We start from the raw sequence: 24,976 nt of genomic DNA on the forward strand, positions 1-24,976 counted from the left end.
AACCTTCCCCCTGCTGAATGAAGCTCATTGCCAGGGTCTCTGGTCCTGCCAAGGAAAGAGCTGGTTCACATCTCCCTGACTGGACCCTGAGTGCCTGGAGGACAGACTGTGTCTCATTTAGCATTTACTGTGTGCGGCACACAGCACAGGAACACGGCAGGCGAGCTGGGGGAGCTCCAAGGACCAGCCTGCCTGCCTTAAGCACAGAACATGTCTGAGCTTTCTTGTGGACGGAGCACAGCCCAAGTCTGTGTAGGGACTAAGGGGTGTCTCGCACCCAGGAGGAGGGCTGTCCTCACCAAGATGAGAGTAGCAAGTGTCAAGGATGTGGAGGATGGGGGCCCTCATACTTTGGTGGGAAGGTGAGATGGGGCAGTGGGGCTCGATCCCAGCACCCTGAGATCAAGACCTGAGCCAAAGGCAGACACTTAACTAACTGAGCCACCCAGACACCCCCGTCTGTATTTTTTCAAACTGAGCTATAATTCCCATACTATAAAATTCACTATTTTAAAGTGTACAACTCAGTGGGGTTTCTTTTTAGTCTATTTACAAGTTTGTGCAACTATCATCTCTAATTCCAGAACATGTTCACCGGCCACAAAAGAAACCCCGCTCCCACTAGCAGTCCCCCCACCTCCCCCTGAACTCTCCCCAGGCCCAGGCAAACACTCATCCATTTTCTGTCTTGCTGGATTTTCCTCTTCTGGACATTCCGTATCAGTGGAATCATTTGTGGTCTTCTGTGACCAGCTCATTCATTTAGCATAGGTTTAAAAGCTTTGTCTATGTTGTAGCTTTTTTTTTTTAATCAGATAGAGTGAGGAATTTTTTTTAATGATTTTATTTATTTGACAGAGAGAGAGATCACAAGTAGGCAGAGGGGCAGGCAGAGAGAGGGGGAAGCAGGCTTTCCGCTGAGCAGAGAGCCCAATGCGGGGCTCGATCCCAGGACCCTGAGATCATGACCTGAGCCAAAGGCAGAGGCTTAACTCGCTGAGCCACCCAGGCACCCCTACCTTGTAGCTTTTATCAACACTTCATTCCTTTTTATTTTTTTTTAAAGATTTTATTTATTTATTTGTCAGAGAGAGCGAGGGAGAGAGAGCGAGCACAGGCAGACAGAATGGCAGGCAGAGGCAGAGGGAGAAGCAGGTTCCCTGACGAGCAAGGAGCCCGATGCGGGACTCGATCCCAGGATGCTGGGATCATGACCTGAGCCGAAGGCAGCTGCTTAACCAACTGAGCCACCCAGGCGTCCCTCATTCCTTTTTAGTCTCGAGCAATAAACCATTGTACGGACAGACTTCATTCTGTTTATCCATCCTTCAGTTGATGGACATTTGGGTTGTCTCCACTTTTGGGCTTTAAGGAATAATGGTGCTGTGCACATTCATGTACAAGTTTTGGTGTGAGCATGTTTCTGTTTTTCTTGGACATGTACTTAGCAGAAGCTTTTTAGTTTGATGTCCTGCTGATGAGTTTTTGCCTTTACTGCTTATGATTTTGGTGTCACATCTAAAAAAAGTCATTGCCAAGACCAGTCGCAAGGTGCTTCTTCCCTGTTTTCTTCTAGGAGTTTTATGGCTTCAGATCTTATGTTTAAGCTTAATCCATTTTGAGTTAGCTTTTGTGAGTGGTGTAGGAGAGGGGTTCAGTTTCATTCTTCTGCATGTGGTTATCCAGTCTCCTTATATGATTTATTAAAGAGACCTTTTCCCCATTAAGAATTCTTGGCTCCCTGGGGCGCCTGGGTAGCTCAGTGGGTTAAAGCCTCTGCCTTCGGCTCAGGTCATGATCCCAGTGACCTGGGATTGAGCCCCACATCGGGCTCTCTGCTCAGCGGGGAGCCTGCTTCCTCCTCTCTCTCTGCCTGCCTGCCTCTCTGCCTACTTGTGATCTCTGTCAAATAAAAAAATAAAATCTTTACAAAAAAAAAGAATTCTTGGCTCCCTTATCAAATATTAGTTGACCACACACACACACCCATACCCATATATATATGGGTTTATTTCTGGGCTCTCAATTCTACCTCCATTGATCCCGATGTCTGTTTTTGTGCCAGTACCATACTGTTTTGTCTATTATAGCTTTATAATCTAGTTTGAAGGAGTCTTTTGTGCTTCCATACAAAGTTTAGGATTTTTTTTTCTATTTCTGTGAAAAATACCGTTAGAATTTTGATAGGGATTATATTGAATCTTTCCAGATCTGATAATAGCATTTTTTTGGTTGTGTTTTGGGAAAAGAGTCCTTACGTTTTAGAATTACTGAAGAATTTACGGGGGTGGAGGGTAAGCAATGATGCCTGGAAATTATTTCCAAATAATCAGGAGAGAGGGAAATGGGTGGCAGTCTAGATGAAAGGAGATTGACCAGAAGTAGACAATTGTGGAAGCTAGGGGAGAGGCATGGGGAGGGGGGCTTGTTTTGTTCCTACTTTTGTGTGTTTGAAATTGTCCATCTTGCCATGTTTGTTTATTTTTAAAGTAAATATGAAAGGGGACATTGAAAGAGAAACATCACAGGTAAAGCAGTGGTCGAGGTGGCTGTCAGGCCTGCCATAGTCAACAGTAGACTGGACCCCACAGGCTCGCTCCCACCCCTTTGCTGGCTGCCGCTGCCCAGGGGGCACCTTCCTGGCCTCTCTGCCTCCTGTCCTGTGGGCTCGTCCCAGGAGGGAGTGATCTCAGTGGCCTTGACCATCCAAGCCTGGCTTCACCGCTGTTTCCATGGGGACCAAGGTAGGAAGAGGGGCCGATCCCATGTGGCCAGGCTCTCAGGCGTCCTGTCACTAGAGCCCTTGAGTAAGCAAGGAGCTGTGGTGAGAGAAGCAGGGTGGAAAAGCTCACCGCAGGGTAGGAAAGGGAGAGCGGATTTCTGGATCAGAGGTTGCGCAAAGTCCTGACCAAAGGAATGAACTGAAGGAGAGCAACAGATAAACCAGGCAAATCATCTTTGAATGCGGAGCTTAATGAAAATTAAAAGGCCCCACAGGGAGGAGGTGTGCTTCTCTTTTGCTCAAAGAGGAGCCACTTTGGAAAGGGCTGGTGCACCGGGAAGAGCTCATCTGTAGGCCTGGCTGTTTAAGAACAGGGAGCATGTTTCCCATGGAGGCACTGTCACGTGCAGTGTGGGGCTCCCAAGTTCCCCCTTATAAATTTATTTATCCATTTTAAATGTTGAGCATTTGCCCCTGAAGTCGCTAAGACCATTATAAAGTTTTGGCAAGAGAGACAACACTGGAGTTAAGCTTCCAGCCAGCAAGAGGGGGGCCGTAGCCCTTGGGGACGTTGAGGAGGAACCGGAAGAGGGAGGGAGCCCTTCCGGATAGCAGGCCAGGGAGGCAGTGGGATTGGAGGTGGGCTCGGGGTGGTGAATACGTGTCAGGGGCAGAAGCAACCCCTCTGTCCTCCTTCCTCATCTTTGTGAAGGAAAATTCTTCAGTGTGCTTTCAAGCAATTGCCAAATTAGCCTGGAAGGAGGCCGCATGAGTTAGGAGGGAATGTTAGGAGCCAGGCCAAACCTGTCCAAGACAGACGTGAATGTGCGGAGGGTGTGAGGGGCTGAGCTGGTAATCATCCTCCAGGTCCTTGGGATGCCTCCAGGTGTCCATCCCTGCCCCCTGTCTCCTCCAACTCCAGCCCCTTGGCTTGCTGACTCTTTCCTCACTTCCAAGTTTGTCAAAACTGCAGGGTCACGTTGGCTCTTATCTTTGTTTTTATTTTTGAGTTTCCAGACACAGTGTTCCTCAAGCGACCTTTTCCACCAGGCCTGTCTTCCTGAAACGAGTATCCAGAATGCAAATACCAGACCCATTCGGCAGGTTCAAAAAACAGGTCTCTGATGGCTTCCTCATTTCAGGAAACATTGAATTAATTATTTCCACTCAGGAAAATACAGTGTTGGAACCCATTCCTGCTTCTAGTCCCCAAGTGAACACCAGGAAGAAGCCAACGAAAAGCATTCTCGGTGCATACAGATCAAAGGAGGAAAGGAACTCATTTTCCCTAGAATGAAACTTTGATAATTATAATAATAAAGTAGATGGGTTTCCTTGGCTCCCTCCTATCCACTCCAACAGCCAGCCATGCACTCACTTCCCATTTGCCTCTTAACCGTGAACTGTTCTGCATCAGTTATCTATCACACAATAATGCCGTGTAACAAAACATCCCTGATTTTAGCAGCTAAAACAATAGCCATTTATTGTTGCTCCTATGTCTATGGGTTGGATGGATGGTTCTGGTGATTTGGGTCAAGCTTGGCTGATCTCACCTGGGCTTACTCTGTGGCCAGCTGGTTGGTTCCAGAGCTAGAGCTAATGGATTTGGCATGGCCTTGAACAGAGTTGGCTCTATTCCACAGATTAGCCCACGGTTGTCCTCTTTTCCTCCAGTGGGTTGGTCCTGGCTTGTCTTCATGATTGAGGCAGGGGTCCTAGGCAAAGAACAGACACATTCAAAGCTTCCTGACCTGGACTCTAAATGGCACATCACTACTTCTGCTACATTCTGTTGGCCAAAGCAAGTCCCAGGGCTAGCTCTGATTCGAGAGGAGAGAAATTATATCTACCTCTTAACGGGAAGAGTTGCAAAGTCATGAAGCCAAGGGGTGGGTACAGGGAGGCCATTAATTATGGCCACGAATACCATCCATCTATTGGAAATGCCAATTTCTTTTAATTGTAGACTTCGTCCAATTTCACACAGTCGTGAAACTCTTACAGATTCAACTTCCAGATTCTTTATTCCTAGGGGACTGGGAAAGCAGAGCGTGCCAACTTTCTATAATCCTTCTTCACATGACAAACATTTCCAGAGCACTGGCTCTGCCAGGTTCCTTGCTCAGTAGGTCCTGGGGAAACAGAGGAAAATGACAGTCCCTTGACTTTGATGTGCTCAGCTCAGCAGGAAAATGGGGCCGTGAACAGTGAGAGCAGGTGAGAGGCAGCCACTCAGTTCCTACAGGAATCCCTGGGGAAGTAATAGTTGGTTTTGAGAGGTGAGTTAGAGTTTTCCAGAAAGAGAAGGAAGACGGTTTATTCCAGAAGCCTCGAGGATGAAAAGATGACTGTGTTTTCGGGAATATGAGCTGCTTGCAGGGAACGGCAGGTCCCACGGGGTGAAGGGACTCTTCTGTCGAGTGTAGACATTTATTGTGACGGGTAGGCAAAGCCAGCGGTGGGGTGTGTGTGTGTGTGTGTGTGTTAAGCTGCACTCTCTGGGGGGGTCGGGGAGACACACAACAGGACAGCTGAAGACAGGGAGACCAGCTGGGAGACTATTTCGTTTTAAGTCCTTTTAGGTTGCAGATTCTCTGACAGTTCACGTGAAATGGGGAGAGTCTCCGAGCAGCTAGCCAGTCTACAGTGGGGGCAGGGCTGGGAGCTTTGTCCTTCTCCTCTCTTGACTGACTTCATAACAGGTTAGCTTTTAAACGTCCAGTTCATTCCAGACACTACGCCTCTGGCCCTGAGAAAGAACTGGGCCTCCCTGACCCTGCATACCATTTCCACTTTCTGGGAAACACACCCCGTGTGTGCTTTGGTGAGGGAGGAATGCACAGATCCTTTCTGTCTCAAGTCTCCTGTCCGCAGTCCCTTATTTATGCACAAACACTCCAGCCTGCGACAAGCCCCAGGTACGGTTTTCTTCTTCTGACCCCATGTCCAGCCCTCCTGAGCTTTCTGATTCCAGCCCTTCTCTTGCTAACCGGGTTGTCACAGTCTCATGGGAAGTGGGGCAGGCAGGATAAATGGTCCCCCAAAGATGTTTTTTCCCCAGAACCTATGAATGTGTTGTAACATGGCAAAGAGGAGCTAAGGTTCCTAATCAACTGACCCGAAGACAGGGAAGTTACCCTGGATTAGCAGGTGGGGCGCCATGCCATCCCCAGGGTCCTTCAAAGCAGAAGAGGAGCACAGAAAAGGAGGGCAGAGGGAGGCAGTGTGAGAGGATCCCTGCGGGGCATCACTGGCTTACAAGAAGGAGGGGAGGGCCGTGACCCAGGAAAGTGGGTGTCCTCTGGAAGCTAAAAAAGTCGAGGAAACAGATTCTTCCCTGGAACTTCCAGAAAGGACCACAGCCCTGGCAACCCTCTGATTCTGGCCCCAGTGAGACCCACATTGAACTTGTGAACCACAGAACTATGAAATAGTAAGTTGGTGTTATTTTAAGTCACGAACGTGTGGTGGTTTGTTACAGCACAATAGGAAACCAATCCAGATGTGTGAGTGGACAGTGACCTCCTTGGTGACAGGGTGTCCACTATACCCCCATCACTTATGTGATGTCATATGCTCAGGGCTCAGGAAGTGCTTTGAGAATGGACAGGGCTGACTAGTTGAAGGAATTAATATCTGGTGTCTCTAGGCCCCCTCTGGCTGTGTGACCATGGGTGAGTCCCCTTACCTTCCAGTGACTCAATTTCCATGTCTCTGAAGTAAGGATGTCAGGCTTCATGCCCTCCAACATTTGGGTGATTTTGAGTTGATTCATGAATAGGTCCCTTAACTTCCCTTTCTCTCCCAGTAGCCACCAGTGGGTAAGTCTCTCCCTTCCAACTAGTCACACCCAGAAAGTCTAATACCACCAATCTCAAATGCCAAGGTCATTAATTAGTTAGTGCCTGAAGCCTTTGTCAACTCTGTTCTCATCACCCTCTCTGGCCCCCGCCCCCTTTTTTTCACGGGTCCCCTGTATGCAGGTTCAATTTGGGAGTCATGGTAGATAGACACGGCTGCCTGGGCCCACCTCATCCTCCAAACTCTGGGACAGCCCCTGGCCCACTGTCGGTGATGAGGTATGTGGCAGGGACTCCTACATCACAATTTTGCTTAGGGTCAGAGCTAGGACATCCTCCCGGCCCATGACGATATTTTTAGTAGAGCTCTGAATTTGAATCTTGCATTTCCTCTGACCAGTGTGTGGCTTCTGGGTCCAGCTTTTTTTTTTCCTTTCCTTTCCTTTTTTTTTTTTTTTTTTTTAAGATTTTATTTATTTATTTGACAGAGAGATAGAGAGCATGAGTAGGCAGGGCAGCAGGCAGGGGGAGTGGGAAGCAGGTTCTCCGCTGAGCAGGCAGCCTGATGTGGGGTTCCATCCTAGGACCCTGGGATCATGACCTGAGCTGAAAGCAGACGCTTACCTGACTGAGCCACCCAGGCGCCTATGGGTCCACTTTCTCTATACAGTGTTAGAGGACAACTACCGTATCCACGGGAAGAAAATAAAGCTCTGTGTTCTCATCACTAGAAGGACTGTGTCACAAATATAGGAAGATACTCACGGTACCATCTGTTTTCCTAATCCTTCTACCTTTGTTTTCAGAGAGTAGTGATACATCCAAGTGCAGATTCAACTTAGAGGATTTTTTTTTTCGTTTAGTAAAGAACTGAACCAAATTATCGCAGCCTACCTCCGTGTGACGCTCACGCGGTCTACGTTGTTTTAAAGTTAGAGATGTTTTGTCTTAGAACGGCAGTTCTCTGTCTTGGCCACCTATTAGAATCACTCAGAGTGTTTAAAACCCAAAGCTGGACCCAAGAGCTGTTGAAACATTGGGTTAAAACCATTTGATTTAAAAAGTGTCTCTACTTTCCCAGGTGCTTCTGAGAATCACTGCCTTAGATGGCAGTAATTCCTCTTGTCCTTCACCTTGTTGTTTACAAAAGCAAGTGTACTTAGTGGTGACTCGGAAGAGCCACAGTGTCCCTGGGCCCTTGACTATGACACTAGAAGATGCTTTGTCCTAACTCACCCTGGATTCCACCTTAGTACCAAATAACACTTTCAGAAAGTCCTGGGATCTTAGCCCTGGGCCTTTCGGCCAGCTCAGCATCCAGAATCCTCCGGAAGTGCACAGTTGAGACTCTTACAGACTCCCTCAGCGGTGTCTCTTCCGTGAGCCCAAAGGGACAGACCCAGCACCTGCAGAGATTGCTCGGGCCCTGGTCCAGGAAAGCTGCTCTCTCCAGCCCACCTCCCCACTTTCTCCCTGACTCCTCATGTTTTGCTCACAACTTTTCAGCCCTGGTGCATGTGTGAGGTACAATACGCAGCTGCCTCCTTCCTGGGTCCCCACTTGCCCCGTGGACCAAGCCTTTGGAGCCTACCCTCAGCCCAGCCACTGATGCTGCCCTTAAACAAACCAGATGCTCTTCACCCACTCATCCAGGGGGACTGGTACCTGCAGAAGTGGCTGTGAGGTCCAGGATGGGGTTACATGGCGACCTGACGATTCCAGGCACCTAAGTTTCCTCTGGACCAGCATTGACCACATGGAGTCAGGCTCCTGGGAACAAGGGCTTCCAGGTCACATCTGGAGCATGGGAACATGCTGGGATCCGTTCAGCCAACAAATGCAGCTCACTGGTAGTGATTGTTAATGATCTCAAGGGCTCCTGAAGACAGGCATTGAGACCACAGCCTAAGATTTAAGGGGAAGGAGTCCGGAATCTGGTCTGTGGTGCTAACCCCTGAGCAGGGAAGGGACCCCAGTAGGCCCTGCGGCACCCAGTGCGGTTCCTGCCACCTACAGCTCCCCCTTTGCCCTCGCAGCAGGCATTCCCCTGCAGGCTACACGTGGCTTCTCGGCGTCAAGCAGAAGACAGCATCCGCTGGTGTGTCTCCTTCCGAGAGCAGGTCTGACTCCTCTTACCCGCTCCAGGCTGCCATGGTTGAGAGGGAACCCAGTCACACAGCATATCTCTTTCCTGAGTGAAACCCCGTTGGCTAATGGTTCACAACCCAAAGGAAGAGATATTCCTCTTTCAAAGAAGAGTGAAACATCCCTCCTTCCAAAGAGCTGCTAAGAGCAAGGTGCTAATGGGGGCAGGGGGCACTTGAAATTTGGGGACACCAGTTCCCATAGCAACCTCTGGGAACTCTCACAGCCTGCCACTGACACACACTGCTTTAGCAAGGAGTTTTGAGAGAATCACGTATTTCTAAAACTAATTTTTTTTTTTTTTAGATTTTATTTATTTATTTATCAGATAGAGATCACAAGTAAGCAGAGAGGCAGGCACAGAGAGAGAGAGAGGAGGAAGCAGGATCCCTGCCAAGCAGAGAGCCTGATGCGGGTCTCAATCCCAGGACGCTGGGATCATGACCTGAGCTGAAGGCAGCGGCTTTAACCCACTGAGCCACCCAGGCGCCCCTAAAACTAGTTTTAAACATAATTTTTATGTAGCTGTCCAGGGGTTCCTCAGCTTAGTCACTTTGATGAGAAAGTTGTGTAACTACTCTGATGTGACTCCCTCTGATGTGGTGGGGAGCGGAAGGACACGGGCATAGAAGCAGCCAGACTGCATCCCATGACACAGGGGGACACCCAAGGCTTCGCATCATATTCGAAAACCTTGGACAGGCTTCCATGCACAGCGCCATTTTGGTAATCTTGCCAAGAATCACAGAAGCCATAGATGCTTGATGTCAACATTGGTACGAGCCCTCTGACAGCCTGATTTGCACCGAAAACCCACATATTTACTTAGCTCCTTTAATCTGCCACCTCAGAGCCTTCTGAGGAGGAATAAAAAACCAAAAACCCTTTTTCCTCTTTCCTGGGCACTGCAGGAGGGAATGAGTCAGTTTCTCTCCAGGTCCTCTTCTGGGAGGACAGGATGTCTGGTGCACTAGAGTGGATTCTCCAGGTACAAGGGCTTCTTGAAAAAACAAAAAAAGGACTGGGATTTCCCTTGAAAAAGGGAAAATAGAAAATAAGCTAGGAGAGCTTGTGGTGCCAGAAAGTAAGGAAGTCCTTGAAACAAGGTGGGGACATGTGAAGAGATCCCAGGAGCCAACTTAAAAGAGCTCTCAAGAGCCAAATATGGGGAATTTGAGCAGCAAAATAAATAACTGTGACAGTAGATCATGACCCATAGAGGAAAATGAATATATTTTGTGAAGTGAAAGAAGCCAGATCCCCAAAGCTAGCTATCTCTAAGCTATTACATGAATCCACTCATTGGACATTCTTGAAAAGGCAAAACTATAGAGGTGGAAAACAGATCGGTAGTTGCCAGAAAATGGGGGGGGGGTTGTGTGGGGAGGGGCTAATTACAAAGGGGCAGCTAAGGGAATGCTTTTGGTGAGGGATGCAACTGTTTGTTTCATGACCGTGGTGATAGATATGGCTCTAGACATTTGTCACGTCTCATAAGACTACAAAGCACATAGAGTGAGTTTCACTGTATATAAATTTTTTAAAAAAATTTTCCACACTATTTGGTGTGTTCCCCAAATAGAACACAGGTTGTTACAAATGAACCCAGTACAGATGAATAATACAATCACACTGATAGGTGGGGGTAGAAAAGAACTAACCCCAAAACCTTTAGGAAATAGGAATTTGACTAGATACTGTCAGGCTAAAGAAAAAGATTGTATGTCAATACAGTCCTCCTAGTTATTTCTCACAGGAAAGTAAGTTAGTAATTCTGAAACTACTTTATGTAGAGATTAGGCTGAACAAATGAGTAAATATATTGTAGATGTTGAGAGCCAATTTTCTCACTGGCAGAGAAAGAAGTTACACATAAGAGAGGGGGGAGGTTAGAATGAGCCTGTAGTGTTGGGTTGGAATCTGAGACATCAGTATGAAGGTATGAAGGCAAGGAAGACTGAAGAGCCATCGTAGAGCAGAAGAAGCTAAGGAAACAACAACGCAGTGCAGTGGGGTATCCTGAAGGATCCTGGAGATGAAAAAGGAATTAGATGATTAGATAGACAAATGGTGAGCATTTAGTAAGACCTGTCGAATATATAGTAATGTCGTACCTGTGTTAATTCCTGGTTTTTATCATTGTATTTTGGCCCATATAAGACGTTAATGTTTGGGAAATTGAAAAGATTTTAGGGGCGCCTGGGTGGCTCAGTGGGCTAAGCCGCTGCCTTCGGCTCAGGTCATGATCCCAGGTCCTGGGTTCGAGCCCCACATCGGGCTTTCTGCTCAGCAGGGAGCCTGCTTCCTCCTCTCTCTCTGCCTGCCTCTCTGCCTACTTGTGATCTCTCTGTCAAATAAATAAATAAAATCTTTAAAAGACAGTCTCAAAGCACTTAAAATTTAAAAAAAAAAAAAAAGAAAAGATTTTATATTTATTTGAGAGAAAAAAATGAGATGGGGAGGAGCAGAAGGAGAGGGAGAAGTAGACTCCCTGCTGAGTCTAAGGGACCCTAAGATCAGGGCCTGAGCTGAAGGCAGCCACTTAACCGACTGAGCCACCCAGGCGCCCCTAACATTCAGGAGATTTGAGTGAAGGATTATGGCAATTCTTTTTTGTCCCCTGGTTCATTGAGATATGATTGACATATAACATTGTGTAAGTTTAAGGTGTCACAATGTGATAATCTGATATACTTCTATGTTACAAAATGAGTACCACAATAGGGTTAGTTAACATCCCAACCATGTTACATAAGTACCTTCTGTTTTTTTTGTAGGGAGACATTTAAGATTTACTTTGAGCAGCTTTCAAGTATATAGTTCAATATTGTTATTTATAATTACAATGCTCTACATTAGATCCCCAGAACTTAATCATCTTCTAACTGGAAATTTACACCCTCTAACCAATAGTTCCTCATTTCCCAGCCCCTAGCAACCACCATTCTACTGTTTGTCTTAGCTCAGTTTTTTTTGATTCCACATTTAAGTGAGACCATACAGTATCTTTCTGATTTATTTCACTTAACATAATGTCTTCAAGTTCCATCCATATTTTCACAAGTGGCAGGATTTCCTTCTTTCTCATGGCTGATAATATTCCATTGTGTGTGTGTGTGTGTGTGTATCTCACATCTTCTTTACCCGTTCATCTATCAGTGGACACTTAAACTGTTTCCAGATCTTGGCTATCGTAAGTAATGCTGCAGTGAATGTGGGAGTGCAGATATTTTGTTAAGATCCTGATTTCGTTTCCTTTGGATATATATCTAGAAGTGGGATTGCCAGATCATATGGGAGGCTTTCGCCTTTCCACATAAACTTTAGAATTAGTTTGTCTATACACACAAAATAGTTTGCTGGGATTTTGGTTGGAATTGCATTGAATCTCTAGACTAGGTTGGGAAGAATTGACAATTCAACAAGATTGAGTCTTCCAATCTGTAAACACAGAATATCTCTCATTTATTTGGATATTTTTCCTTTCATTGGTTTTGAGGTTGGCTGCATATGGATAAAGATAGTTCATTAGGTTTATATGTAAGTGTTCCTTTTTTGGGGTGGGGTTGCCAGTATAAATGGTACCGGCCTTGGGGTGCCTGGGTGGCTCAGTGGGTTAAAGCCTCTGCCTTCGGCTTAGGTCATGATCTCAGGGTCCTGGGATTGAGCCCTGCGTCGGGCTCTCTGCCCAGCGGGGAGCCTGCTTCCCCCTCTCTCTCTGCCTGCCTCTCTGTGTACTTGTGATCTCTCTCTCTCTGTCAAATAAATAAAATAAAATCTTTTAAAAAAAATGGTACCGGGCTTTTAATTTCAAATTCCAATTGTTTGTTGCTGGTTTATAAGAAAGCAATTAACTAAACTATATTAACCTTACATCCTATGACCTTGCTATAATGGCTTATTTTCGAGAGTTTTGTTGTCAGTTCTTTGGGATTATCTACAAAGGCAATTGCTTTTTCCTTCCCAGTCTCTCTGTCTTTACTTCATTTTCTTCCCCAATTGCTCTGGCCAGAACTTCTAGTATAATGTTTACTAAGAGTGGTGAGAAGTGACATCCTAGCCTTGTTCTTGATCTTCAGGAGAAAGCATTCAGTTTCTCCCCGAGTATGATGATGTTAGCTGTAGGCGTTTTATATATATTCTTTATCAAGTTCAGATAATTGCTATTTCCAGTTCGCTCAGAGTTTTTAATCATGAATGGATGTTGAATTTCATCAAATGCTTTTTTTCCCTAAACAGTTGTCATGATTATGATTTTCTTCTTTAGCTTGCTTATGTGGTGAATTAGACTGATTTTTAAATGTTGAACTAGCCTTAGATACCTGAAATAACTCCCACTTTTAATTTTTTTAATACAATGCTGAATTGATTTTCTAATACTGTGTTGAACATTTTTCATATTCATGAGAGTTATTGGTCTATTATTTTCCTTTCTTGGAATCTTTATCTTGTTTTGTATTAAAGTATGCTGGCCTCATAGAATGAGTCAGAAAGTAACTCTCTGCTTCTTTTTTCTGGGCCCTAATTTAAAAAATTGCTCTTATCACTTGAATTGTCAATATTTATGTAGATTTCCAACAGGTTTTTACTGTTGCCTTGCTCAGTACTTATTGATTCTTTAAAAAAGATTTTATTTATTTGACAGAGACACAGCCAGAGAGGGAATACAAGCAGGGGGAGTTGGGGGAGGGAGAAATAGGCTTCCTGCTGAGCGCGGAGCCTGATGTGGGACTCGACTCCAGGATCCCAGGATCATGACCTGAGCTGAAGGCAGAGGCTTAACCCACTGAGCCACCCAGGCGCCCCTCTTTGCTTACTTTTTCATCTGTTATTCCATTTATTCGTTAAATGTACATTATTTCTCTTAGCAAGGATCTGTATGAAGTAAAATCACTTAGTAGTTGGTATCTGAAAATATATTTAATCGTTGCTCTTTTTTTTGGGGGGGGGGGGGTAGAGAGCATGAGTCCAAGCAGGCAGAGGGACAGAGAATCCTAAGCAGGATCCATGCTCAGTGTGAAGCCTGACACAGGGCTTGATCCCATGACCCTGAGATCACGACCCATGGTGAAATCAAAAGTCAGATGCTTCACCAACTGCACCACCCACGCGCTCCTTCACCTCTGTTCTTGAATAACAAACCTGAGTATAGAATTCTCATTTTTGAAATTTGCTGTGATTTTCCCTCAGCCCAGTCATGATTATTATTCCATTATTTTTTGGTATCTGTCATTGCTGCAAAAAAAGTTTATTGTTAATATGAATAGTCTTTTCTTTCTAGTAATTTTTAACATTTTCCCTTTATCCCTGATGTTCTCAATTAATGGGACCTTTTAAACCTGAGGACTCAGGGCACCTGGGTGGCTCAGTTGTTAAGTGTCTGCCTTCGGCTCAGGTCATGCTCCCAGGGTCTTGGGATTGAGCCCCGCATCAGGCTCCCTGCTCAGCAGGGGGCCTGCTTCTCTCTTTCTCTCCCACTCCCCCTTATTGTGTTCCCTCTCTCACTATGTCTCTCTCTGTCAAATAAATAAATAAAATCTTTAAAAAAAAAAAAAACCAAAAAAACTCTCTGAGGACTCATGTCTTTCCTCAGTTTGGGATATCCTTACGCATTTTATCCTTGCATATCCCTTATTTTCCCTGTTCATTTGTGAAACACTTTTTTTTTTTTTAAGATTTATTTATTTATTTGAGAGAGAGAGAGAGCAAGAGAGCACAAGTTGCAGGAGGGGCAGAGGGAGAGAGAATCTCAAGCAGACTTTCTGCCAATCATGGAGCCTGACATGGGGCTCAATCTCAGATCATGAAATGAGCTGAAATCAAAGGTCAGATGGTTAATTGACTGAGCCACCCAGGCGCCTTCATATCTGGAACTCTTATCTGGAATTGGAGATCTCACCTTTTTTTTTTTTCATTATTTTCTATCTCTACTTCTTTAATCTGAGTCCTGGTGATTACATCAGCTGTATTTTATAATTCATTTGCTGTACTTTTTAGCTGTGTCCAAACTGATAATTATCCTTCTCTTTAAATTTTTAGTTAAATGATTATTTTTCCTTTTCAATATTATTTTTAAATTTTTTTTAAAGATTTTATTTGCTTATTTGACAGAGATCACAAGTAGGCAGAGAGTCAGTCTCCCTGCCAAGCAGAGAGCCCAATGCGGGGCTCAATCCCAGTACCCTGGGATCATACCTGAGCCAAAGGCAGAGGCCTTAACCCACTGAGCCACCCAGGTGCCCCTCAATATTTTTTTGTTAGTGCTTTTCAATACCTGCCTGTTTTTGTTTCACAGCTGCTTTTTCTTGATTTCTGAATACCATCCCTTCTTTTCTCTCTGGGGATTTTAAGAATATATATATTCTTACTCTATATGTTCTCTTGTGGTATTATCTACATTTCTGCCAGCATGAAGTACCTCATTTGCTGGACCCGGTCCAGTGTTCATAGCACTGAACTGACTCATATGTTTTGCCATTTTGTCAGAAGACTCTTCTTTCAAATGAGTTTTTCCTTCACTGTTGGGTGGTTTCCTGGCTGCACATTCTTAAAATTTGATCTTAGGGTAGTGGTCTAACATTTCTTCTCTGGGCAGAGATTAAATTCTGGAAATTAGGTGTGAGTCAGTTTTCAGTCATGCAAGTACCCTGTGTCATTCTCTTGCTGTGGGCAAGAGGTATATTTTTGGTTCTAGATCTAATAAGCAAGCTATTTTAGCCCCTATTCTTGAGCAGAAAGCATGATTTCCAGCCTTGGCTTTGTACCCAAGCCTCTCAGGTTAGTCTGCTCCCACCCTGAGGAACGTGAATATGGCTCCTGTTCTCAAGCAGGCATGGGAGACTGTGCCCCTGGCTCATATCTGAACTTAGCTCTCTACAAGTTCCCGGGGGCAGCCTTTTAGCTAAAGATTTTTGTTGTATGTGTTCATCTTTCCTTTATTTCTGTATCTGTAATAGAAGAGAGTGGTTTCAGTCTGTGCCATCTTGACTTGGAAGGTCTGAGTTATTTCTATAATGAAAAAATATGCATTCTTAGATAAACATGGATGAAAGAGCTGGCTCGATAGACATGTGATACACCACAATGATTAAGCACATAATCCTTGGAGTTAGACAGATCTGGGTTTGAATCCTAGCTCTGCTAACGTGCTAGTTGTGCAGTCTTTTTTTTTTTTTTTTTAAGATTTTATTTATTTATTTGACAGAGAGAGGTCACAAGTAGGCAGAGAGGCAGGCGGGGCAGGGGTGGGGGGAAGCAGGCTTCCCTCTGTGCAGAGAGCCCGATGCAGGGCTCGATCCCAGGACCCCGGGATCATGACCTGAGCCGAAGGCAGAGGCTTTAACCCACTGAGCCACCCAGGCACCTCCTAGTTGTGCAGTCTTGAGCAAATTATATAATCTCTGTGTGCCAGTTTCCTCCCTGCACAATGGATATAACAATACTGCCTGGGCTATTATGAGGACTGAATGAAACAATGCATTTAAAACCCTGCATAGGGGCGCCTTGGGGCTCAGTCGGTTGGCTGTCTGCCGTGAGCTCACGTCATGATCCTAGCTAAGGTCCTGGGATTGAGCCCTGCATCAGGCTCCCTGCTCAGCCTGCTTCTCCCTCTCCTGCTCCCCCTGCTTATGTTCTCTCTCTCACTATCTCTGTCAAATGGATGGATGAAATCCTTAAAAATAAATAGATAAATAAATAAATAAATAAATAAAACTCTGTATAGCCTGGCACATGGAAATTCCTCTCTCCCCTCTTCCCAGGTCCTCATCTATTGAAATGGGTGTCAGAATCAGGCAGAGGAGACTGAGTGAGCATTTCCATTGCTGGTGGAGTTGTTGGAGAACAATAGGAATATTAGGTCATGGATATCTTTCCAAAAAATGACGCCTATTGTCATCATTAATCCCATTTTCAACAGATTGTGTTACAATATCCGGGCCAATACAAAGAATTTATTACCACGTGCATGTTAATACTGCTTTGTTGCTGCCCCTCCAATAGTTCATTTGCATAAGAAACATTTTCAAAATATGCTGGTATCTTTCAGAGATTTCAGAAGAGGAGTTTGTTGGTGGTATGGATTTTTTCTCTGCCTGTGAGTGCTTTGCATGGTAAGAAGCAGGAATAAGACTGGAAGAAAGCATGACTAGGTGAGCTTGAATAAGACGCTAAATGTTAAAAGGAATGTGATGATTTTTTTTCTTATCATTAGTTAATTAGCATGTAATTATAATATTTCCTAAAATAAGACCCAGACGCAAATTTCCTCCATTGACTAGATGCTTTCACTACTCCACAACATCCTAGACATGTACTGATGCTCATGTTTTGTATTTTCATCAACCAGACACAAGTAACCAGAGAACTCTTTTTAAAATAAATGTAAATCTTCTTCTCTCTTCCTTTTTTCATATATAAGTAGATACACGTAGGCACATAAGCAAAACCACAAACACAACGTTTTTGTATTTTTCTCCCTCCAATCTGGACTCAGGGGCTCATTATTATTATTATTATTATTATTATTATTTAAATAGCGATGAAATCTACAAACATAAAATCCCCCATGTATACCATTTCAAGTGGGCAGTTCACTGGGATTAAGTATATCACACTGATGTGAGACGATCACCATCCATCTCCAGAAAATTTTCACCAAAACACACTGTTTCGAAAGCTATCCATTTTATTAAGTACCTCTCGTTCAAGCAGAACAGCCAAAGAAAGAAATTCAGACAGAGCGACACGGACACTGCCAGCTGCTGTGTTTCAGAAGCAGTAAAGTATCCTGCTTTGAAAAATCTCTTTCTACTTTGTCATTCCTTGCAAATCTTGCAAATTCCTGGCTTTATGAAAACAAAATTTAAAATAGAAAACAAATATTTTGTCCCTGCTGGTATATAACAAGCAGAGTTTATAACAAAGCAACCGTTTTATAGTCCTCCAAGCTCATTAAAACTTCATTCTTCCTGTTGTGCTCTATCTTTTGGACAGGTATATAATTAAGATAGATGGCGTGTGTGATCTTAAGAGCTCCCTTATCAGAGAATGTTCTGGCCAAATTCAGTTTGTTACATTATATTATTGTTTGTTTGTTTTTAATGTCCCTTAGTATCATACTTCTTAGCTGTCTCCATAATATCAAATGTAGGTCATTTTCATTCCTAAAATGTTTTCAACCTTTGCTATATCCACTAAAGAAGTTTTAATTCTGAGATGTCTGAATTTTACCACTGACTGGAGAGATCTTTTTCTGGCGTTAGGTGTAAGTTTTAAGGCAGTGAAACATGAACTATGTTTTTGGTCGGTCGTCATCTTTCGCTTCTTCTGTATTTTCTAAAAATTTTGTCATGCCAAAGATGTGCCGAGCCATCTTATTATAGCATGGTATCCAGAACTCCCTCCACCTTCTTGGAGCTTAAGAATGTTCTAGAATATTATCAGGTAGGAACAGAGCATCCAGGATCAGGAGAAGGGGCTATGCAAAATCTTTGGCACGAGTGGACATCGCCTCCTGGGTGGTCGCCAGACAAAGGGCTGACTGTGGAGAGAGGGAAGCTTCGCCCGGGGACCGGCAGCTGGCCTAGTCTGGGAGCCAGCATGGCGGCTCCCAAATTACTCCTTCATTCCCTTGCAGTGGTCCTCACATCTATTTTTTCTCCTTTGTTTCAGTGGTTTCTTCACATTCAACCACCACCCCCTGCCCTCAGTTAGTCTCTTTTCCTCTAGTCTGGAATAATATTTTCTGTTCCTCCAGAGCAAATCCCACAGCTATGCCTCACATTTCCCAAATTTGGGTCTAGGCCTAGAGACCTCCAAGTGCAAAGGCCTTTAAAAAACGACCACTCTGAATTTCTTTCTTGTCTGCCTCCCACCACCTCACATCTCACCCTCAAGGCAACAGTCAAACAACAGGGGCTTGGAAAGGGGAGGGATAGCTACAGAGAGCAGAAAGGAAAGGGAAGTTTTTCATTAATATTTCAAAAACATCTTCCCACTGTGACGTAGAGAAGTAGGTTTTGTCTGATGGACATAAAATACAGTCAGGCTCTCTACTAGGAAAACTGACCTACAGAATGGCAGTCCCTCTCTAGCCGCAAAGGATAGCCCCTTAACAATTTTTTTAGAAAAAACAAACAAACAAACAAACAGTAAGTTGGGGTGCCTAAGTGGCTCAGTCTGTTAAGCATCTACCTTCCGCTCAGGTCATGATCCCAGGGTCCTGGGACTGAGTCCCATGTTGGGCTCCCTGCTCAGCGGAAAACCTGCTTTTCCCTCTGCTTGTGTTCTCTCTGTCAAATAAATAAATAAAGTCTTAAAAAAAAAGAAGAAGAAGAAAGAAAGAAAACAATAAGAGAATTTGTTATTGAGAAACTTAACGTCCTTACAAGAAAAATATTCTTAGAACTTTTTAAAAATGTCAAAAATAGGGTGCCTGGGCCCACCCCTAGAGACTTTGATTTAATTGCTCTGGGGTGGAACTCCAAACAAAGCTAATTCTTAAAGTCCCCCACGTAGTCAGTGTAGGGCGGAAACCCTCCTCCGTATATAAACAAGGCATACTCACTCACGAGACACAGCATATACACTGCCCAGGCCCACAATACTCTCAGAAATCCACAGACATAATTAATTTATTTTAAAATTAGAGGCGAAAAAAATGAACATTTAGGTGGAAGAACATGTTTTACTGTATAATATTAACATGCTTTATACTAATGCATTTGTAAAATACAATTTTAATGTTTTTTTGGAAGAAGGGACCTATGCCCAAGTGCCCAGGTACCACAGAAGACCACGTAGCCCTATAGTAAAGGAGCCAGTGTAAGAGTACATCTTTGAGTACCCTTTAATATAATTATTCTGTTCACTTTAAAATATAGCAGTAATTTGGGGCGCATGGATGGCTCAGTGGGTTAAAGCCTCTTCCTTCAGCTCAGGTCATGATCCCAGGGTCCTGGGATCAAGCCCCGCATCGGGCTCTCTGCTTGGTGGGGAGCCTGCTTCCCCCTCTCTCTCTGCCTGCCTCTCTGCCTACTTGTGATTTCTGTCTGTCAAATAAATAAATAAATAATCTTTAAAAAAAATAAAAAAAATATACCAGTAATTTTTAAAAAATCAGTAGTGTTTAGACTTTGCCCTGGCAATAGTGATGCCTACATTGTCTTTACTATCTCCTGTCCACTTCAGGTGGTTTGTGGTGGCCTCTAACCCACTTCAGTGAGCCCGATGTAAATTCTGCTGTGTTACCCATGACAGCCTAAGAGGCATTTTTGAGGGTCTAGTCTTTTATGCCAACATTTAATGCCATGTTTGATGTGGAGCCACTGACCGGGTCCTGGTGGTTTCAGAGATAGAGTGGATTGGAGGCCTCAGAACAAGAGAAGCTTTGGTCCCGAGTGAGAGGCCCAGGGTGACTCCTGTCCCCACCAGTGTAGGCGCTTTCCACTCTGGCTGTGCTGGCCCCTGATGCCCAGCTCAGCTCTTGCCTAGCCTGTCCTGCAGGCAGAACTTCCTGAGGCTCACTTACACTTACACACGAACTTCTGCTGCCCCTTTTCCTTCTTTCCAAGCCCACATCCAAGGCTTAAAAGTCATCATCATTTGTGTTGGCACAAATTCTGGAAATCAATGTGGTGAGGGAAAGGCCTCTGGACATCCATCTCCGTGTCCTCGTCGCTCATGGAAAGGTCTCAGGGCTGGGAGGGACAGAGTTCTCAGGCACGGAGGGACGGCTCCATGCTGGGTTCTGGGGGCACATGGTCCCCTCTGAGCCCTGAGTGTGAGCCTAAAGCACACGAGGGTGAGCAGGGGTGCAGTGGGGGGGCCCAGCGCCAGGATGGCTCAGTCAGTTAAGCGTCTGCCTTCGGCTCACGTCAGGATCCCAGGGTCCTGTGTGGGGCTCTCTGCTCAGCTTCTCCCTCTGCCCCTCCCCACCGCTCATGCTTGTGCTCTCTGTCTCTGTCTCTGAAATAAATACATAAAATCTTTTAAAAAGAAATGCATAAATAAAGCACACGGGGGAAAAACTGCCTCCAGCCCCCCATCTAGAAACTCCCTGCAGCCACCCAGGTGCTGAGGGCCCCTTGGCTTTGTGCAGGGTGCTGGAGAGGGGATGACCCACCCTGTTCCAAAACAAGGGAAGGAAGGCTTGGGATGGAATCTACCTAGACGCTTGCAGTCTGAAGGCCTGGGATTCTCCAAGAAAAGCTGACAGACCCAGGAGCGGTGGAGATTGCTCCCTCACTTACTCATTAAGGAGCTGGTCTTGGGCAAGCTGTGTGGCTTTTTTGAGCCTCAACTCCCTCATCTGTAAAATGGGGATAAGAACATCTACCTCACCAGGTGGTTCTGACATTTAAATGTGAAAACGTGAATTTCCTCAGACTGCCCCGGAAATCCAAGTTCCCACTACAGTCACTGTCTCCTTGGTCACAGGACTGTAGACAGAGGGATTCACCAGCTTGTGGACTTCAGCCCACCCTTTAGTAGCAGCTCACAAGCCCTATGCCAACTCCTTACACCTAAGTACTAGGAAAATAAAATGTATTGACTTTTGCAAAATAAACTAAATTCTAGTTTTCATTATCTCAGGACTAGTTACCAATTTATCCCTTGATATTTCTTCTTCAGACATACCCAGAAAAGTGCATTCTGGAAGGAGAACTCCCCTGTTTGAGAGCTTTGGCAATCCTAAATAAACAAAAATGCAACATTTAAAAAAACAGCTCATCTGGTGTTTCATGTCTCATCTGCTGCTCAGTTGGTCTGAGAATGTGGCCCAAAAGATGGCTTAGATGATCTATGACCAAGTAATCCAACCCCCGACAAAAGATTCATTAATTTGCTACAGAGAAAATGTGGCCCACAGAGTCAAAATTAAAAAAAAAAAAAATTTTTTTTTAAAGTTCTGTTTTCAATTTGGAATTTGAGCTATCCTGACGTTGGCCAAAGTGTGGTGGAAAGGCAAGTCTTTTATATCCTTGAGTTGTTTTGACATAGCCAGGACACTCGGGGGATAAGATTCAACAAATGCGTCTTCACTGAATTCGTATCAGTGATGTCAGAATGAGCGAGGAGACAGGGATTGTGAACTTGTCCTGTTTCTATTAGTTCCTCCCTCGGCTGATCAGCTGAGCTCTGCCTTTCCTACTCCAGACAGGCATGATGAGCTTCTAGAAAGTTCGGCCCTGTTTGGGGTCAACAGAGTCCCAAAATGAACATAAAATTCTTTTGACTATGCTGGATCTCCCTAATGTTGGTATTCTCTCTATCTCTTTTTTTAAATTGTGTGCATTGAAATACCTGTGGGAAAAATTCATAGTCTCCTTAGAGGAAATTCTGGAAGGGCAGTGTGGAATCAACTCAACCACGTTTCATTTTTTCCCTCCTCCTCTTTTGATATGTTCACCTATATGATAGGGATATCCTACCTTTAAAGTGAGTAAAAAAATAAAGTGACTGTGTCTTTATCTTCCTGTCTCCCACAGCATAAGAACGTGTTAATGGCACACTCAGCTTCATTACCTTCCTCCACACTACATACAAACACATTTGTTTTTCCAAAGGCTATTTAGGATCTTTAAACAGTAATTAGACTCCACCTCTTCCCTGTGGGGTTCATGAATATCACCTCCCTTTAGAGACCCTGGGATCAAGGCTACAGGATATTAAGTTACTAGTCCAAGGCCATGGGGCAAGTTTTGTTAGAATCAGATGGGCTGGGCTATATTCCCTGGTCTGGCCACAAAATGAACTCAGAACCTGTTTTCAGTGCATTTCCTGATGGCTATGGCTGTGCCCAGGGAATAGCATGTGTTTGTTTATTCATTCATCAAACATTTACTGGGACACCTGCCATGCGTGTCTGGAGACTCAGTGAGGGGTCTGGCCCTCTCCCTGCGGTTGAGGGGCTTACCATGAGTGGGGGGTACTGAGTTATAATAGGTGCTGTGCAAACACTCTGCACGGCAACATGGGTGGACAGAGAAGGAAGGACTTGAGCTAAATTTTTAAAGATAAAGAGCCAGGAAAAGGGCATTCTAGGTAAAGGAGCCTTGAGAGCAGGCCCAGAGTGCAGGGTGAGGTGAGCAGGGAGCCTTGTTGAATTCTCTGGCATCTGGGCCAGAGCCTGCATGGCTTTCCACACCTTGCCAAAGGGTTACCTTGTTTTTTTTTTTTCTCCTGGAGGCCAAAGGAAGGAAGACCTAGCAAGTTTGCCAGCCCACAGGACTCTAGAACTTCAAAGAGAAATTTAATTGTTTGGTATATTAAGTATCTTTCTCTAGCACCTACAAGAGTGAACACTTGGACAAGTGACTCACTGGAGACAGAGTTTCTTAGCCTCGTGTGGGAAGGGTGGATGGTCTAGAAATGAGATAGGGCACCCAGGGAATGGCCTCCCCTCAGCTTTGGCTCAGAGCCTGGCCTTGCTGGGGAGGGCACAGCTCGGTCTCCGTGGATGGCACAGAAGTTGCTGTGGTGCCAGGCTGGTGGGACTGGCTAGACGTCTGACCTCTAAGGTTCCAGGGGAGTCTCTCCACTGTGAAACAGCTTGGGAGTGATGCAGTGGGGGGATCCTACCCAGAGAAGCTGCTAGATGGTTGCTGTAGCTGCAGGAGGCAGGTGCTGAGGACCCACATGTGCTATGAGAGCTGTCGAGGTTGGAATAGTTCTGTGCAAACCCAGTGTCACCAGGGCTGTCAGCTGCCTACGTGGAGGGAGTGCTTTTGCCCCAGGCAGCTGGAGTGGGGAGTGTAGCCCCAGGGGCAGTCCTTGCTGGACCTCTGGGAAAATTCTCCAGCCCCCCCCCAAATCCCCTGACCTTCAGCTTGTCAATTCTGGGGGTGGGGGAAGCATGGAGCATCTTCTCCAGAGGCACCATTGCACCCTCATGATGGCTGCCTCCTTCCCTCTCTCACTTTTCATGCTCCCTCACTCCATGTCCAGGGATCCCTTCTGGAGTAACCCCTGGACCCTTACCCTGTCTCAGGTTTTCTTCCGCCCCCACTTTCTTCCCAAGTAGAGCTTCTCCATTTCAACCCAATAAACCACTTTACTCTTTTCTGCTTTACGCACTTCCTCCTGTTTCCTGTCTTGTATGTCTGAGCTCACCTTCCACAAACGTCCTTCCACGCTCCCATTACTCCCCACATTCCCTACATCCTGGCAGCGGGAGCCACAGGATGCAGCTGCCCCCTTTTCCCCGGGGCCCCTCCCATGTTCTGCATCACTACTTCTATGTTATTTATACCACAGCATTTCTTTGCACATTTCCGCATCATGTGTTCCACGGACACAAAATTTGGTGGAGAAAAGAGACTTTTCCTTGACTCTTCCTCCTGAAAATTTCACTTCTGGCAGGTTGCTCCAATTGACAAAACAAAAACAATAAAAAAACCCCAACCCCCTCTCCACCAAATCTCTTTCTACAGGCTCAGTTGCAAAAGTCAAGGGAGAAAGACTTACACTGAATAAAAATAAAGGAAGGATGCTTTTCCAAAATTTCTGAAGCTTTGTCTGGAGAGAAATGTTTGCTTTCGGTTAGGACTGAAGGGGTTTGAGCAGCAACCTGATAACAGCTGCTTCTCTGATAAACTAACCTCTACCCCGTCTGTCTCTCTCCTTGCCCTCAAAGGCTCCTCTTATTTTTGTTATTGGCCTTGAAGTGTTGGGGTGGGGGCAATTGCTGATTAATGCTTATTTTTATTTTTATTTTTTTTAAAGGTTTTATTTATTTATTTGACAGAGACCACAAGTAGGCAGAGAGGCAGGCAGAGAGAGAGCAAGGGAAGCAAGCTCCCTGCTGAGCAGAGTGCCCGATGTGGGGCTCGATCCCATGACCCTGGGATCATGACTTGAGCCGAAGGAAGAGACTTTAACCCACTGAGCCACCCAGGTGCCCCTGCTTTTTATTTTTTTATTTACTTTTTAAAAAGAAATATTTTATTTATTTATTTGACAGAGAGAGAGAGAGATCACAAGTAAGCAGAGAGGCAGGCAGAGAGAGAGGAGAAGCAGGCTCCCCACTGAGCAGAGACCCCCCCCCCCCATGCGTGGCTCGATCCCAGGACCCTGAGACCATGACCTGAGCTCCCACCCATGATCTCTGTTCTCTGTGTCCATGAGTTTCTTTTTTTTTTTTTTTTTAAGATTACACATTTAAGTTGTCTTTCTCTGACTTATCTCACTTAGCATAATACCCTCAAGGTCCATCCATGCAATTGCAAATGGCAAGATTTCCATCTTTTTTTAATGGCTAAAATAAAATTTGTATATATATATCCTTTATTCATATACGTATCTG

At 45.0% G+C, this 24,976-nt stretch overlaps 1 long non-coding RNA gene across 2 annotated transcripts; it reads left to right on the forward strand.

Annotated features, from left to right (window-relative positions):
- The first annotated feature begins 6,319 nt into the window (after positions 1-6,319).
- On the forward strand, positions 6,320-21,514 carry LOC125104020 (uncharacterized). Of its 2 annotated transcripts, XR_007128564.1 has the most exons (4): positions 6,323-6,399; positions 6,709-6,804; positions 16,718-16,820; positions 21,304-21,514. It is a non-coding gene; the product is annotated as an uncharacterized LOC125104020 (long non-coding RNA). The 2 variants fall into 2 exon arrangements; XR_007128565.1 differs by lacking the exon at positions 6,709-6,804 and having other exon boundaries at positions 6,320-6,399; positions 21,304-21,513.
- Positions 21,515-24,976: the final 3,462 nt, after the last annotated feature.

The sequence above is a fragment of the Lutra lutra genome, chromosome 7, assembly GCF_902655055.1.
Source record: "Lutra lutra chromosome 7, mLutLut1.2, whole genome shotgun sequence".
Taxonomy (NCBI): Eukaryota; Metazoa; Chordata; class Mammalia; order Carnivora; family Mustelidae; genus Lutra; species Lutra lutra.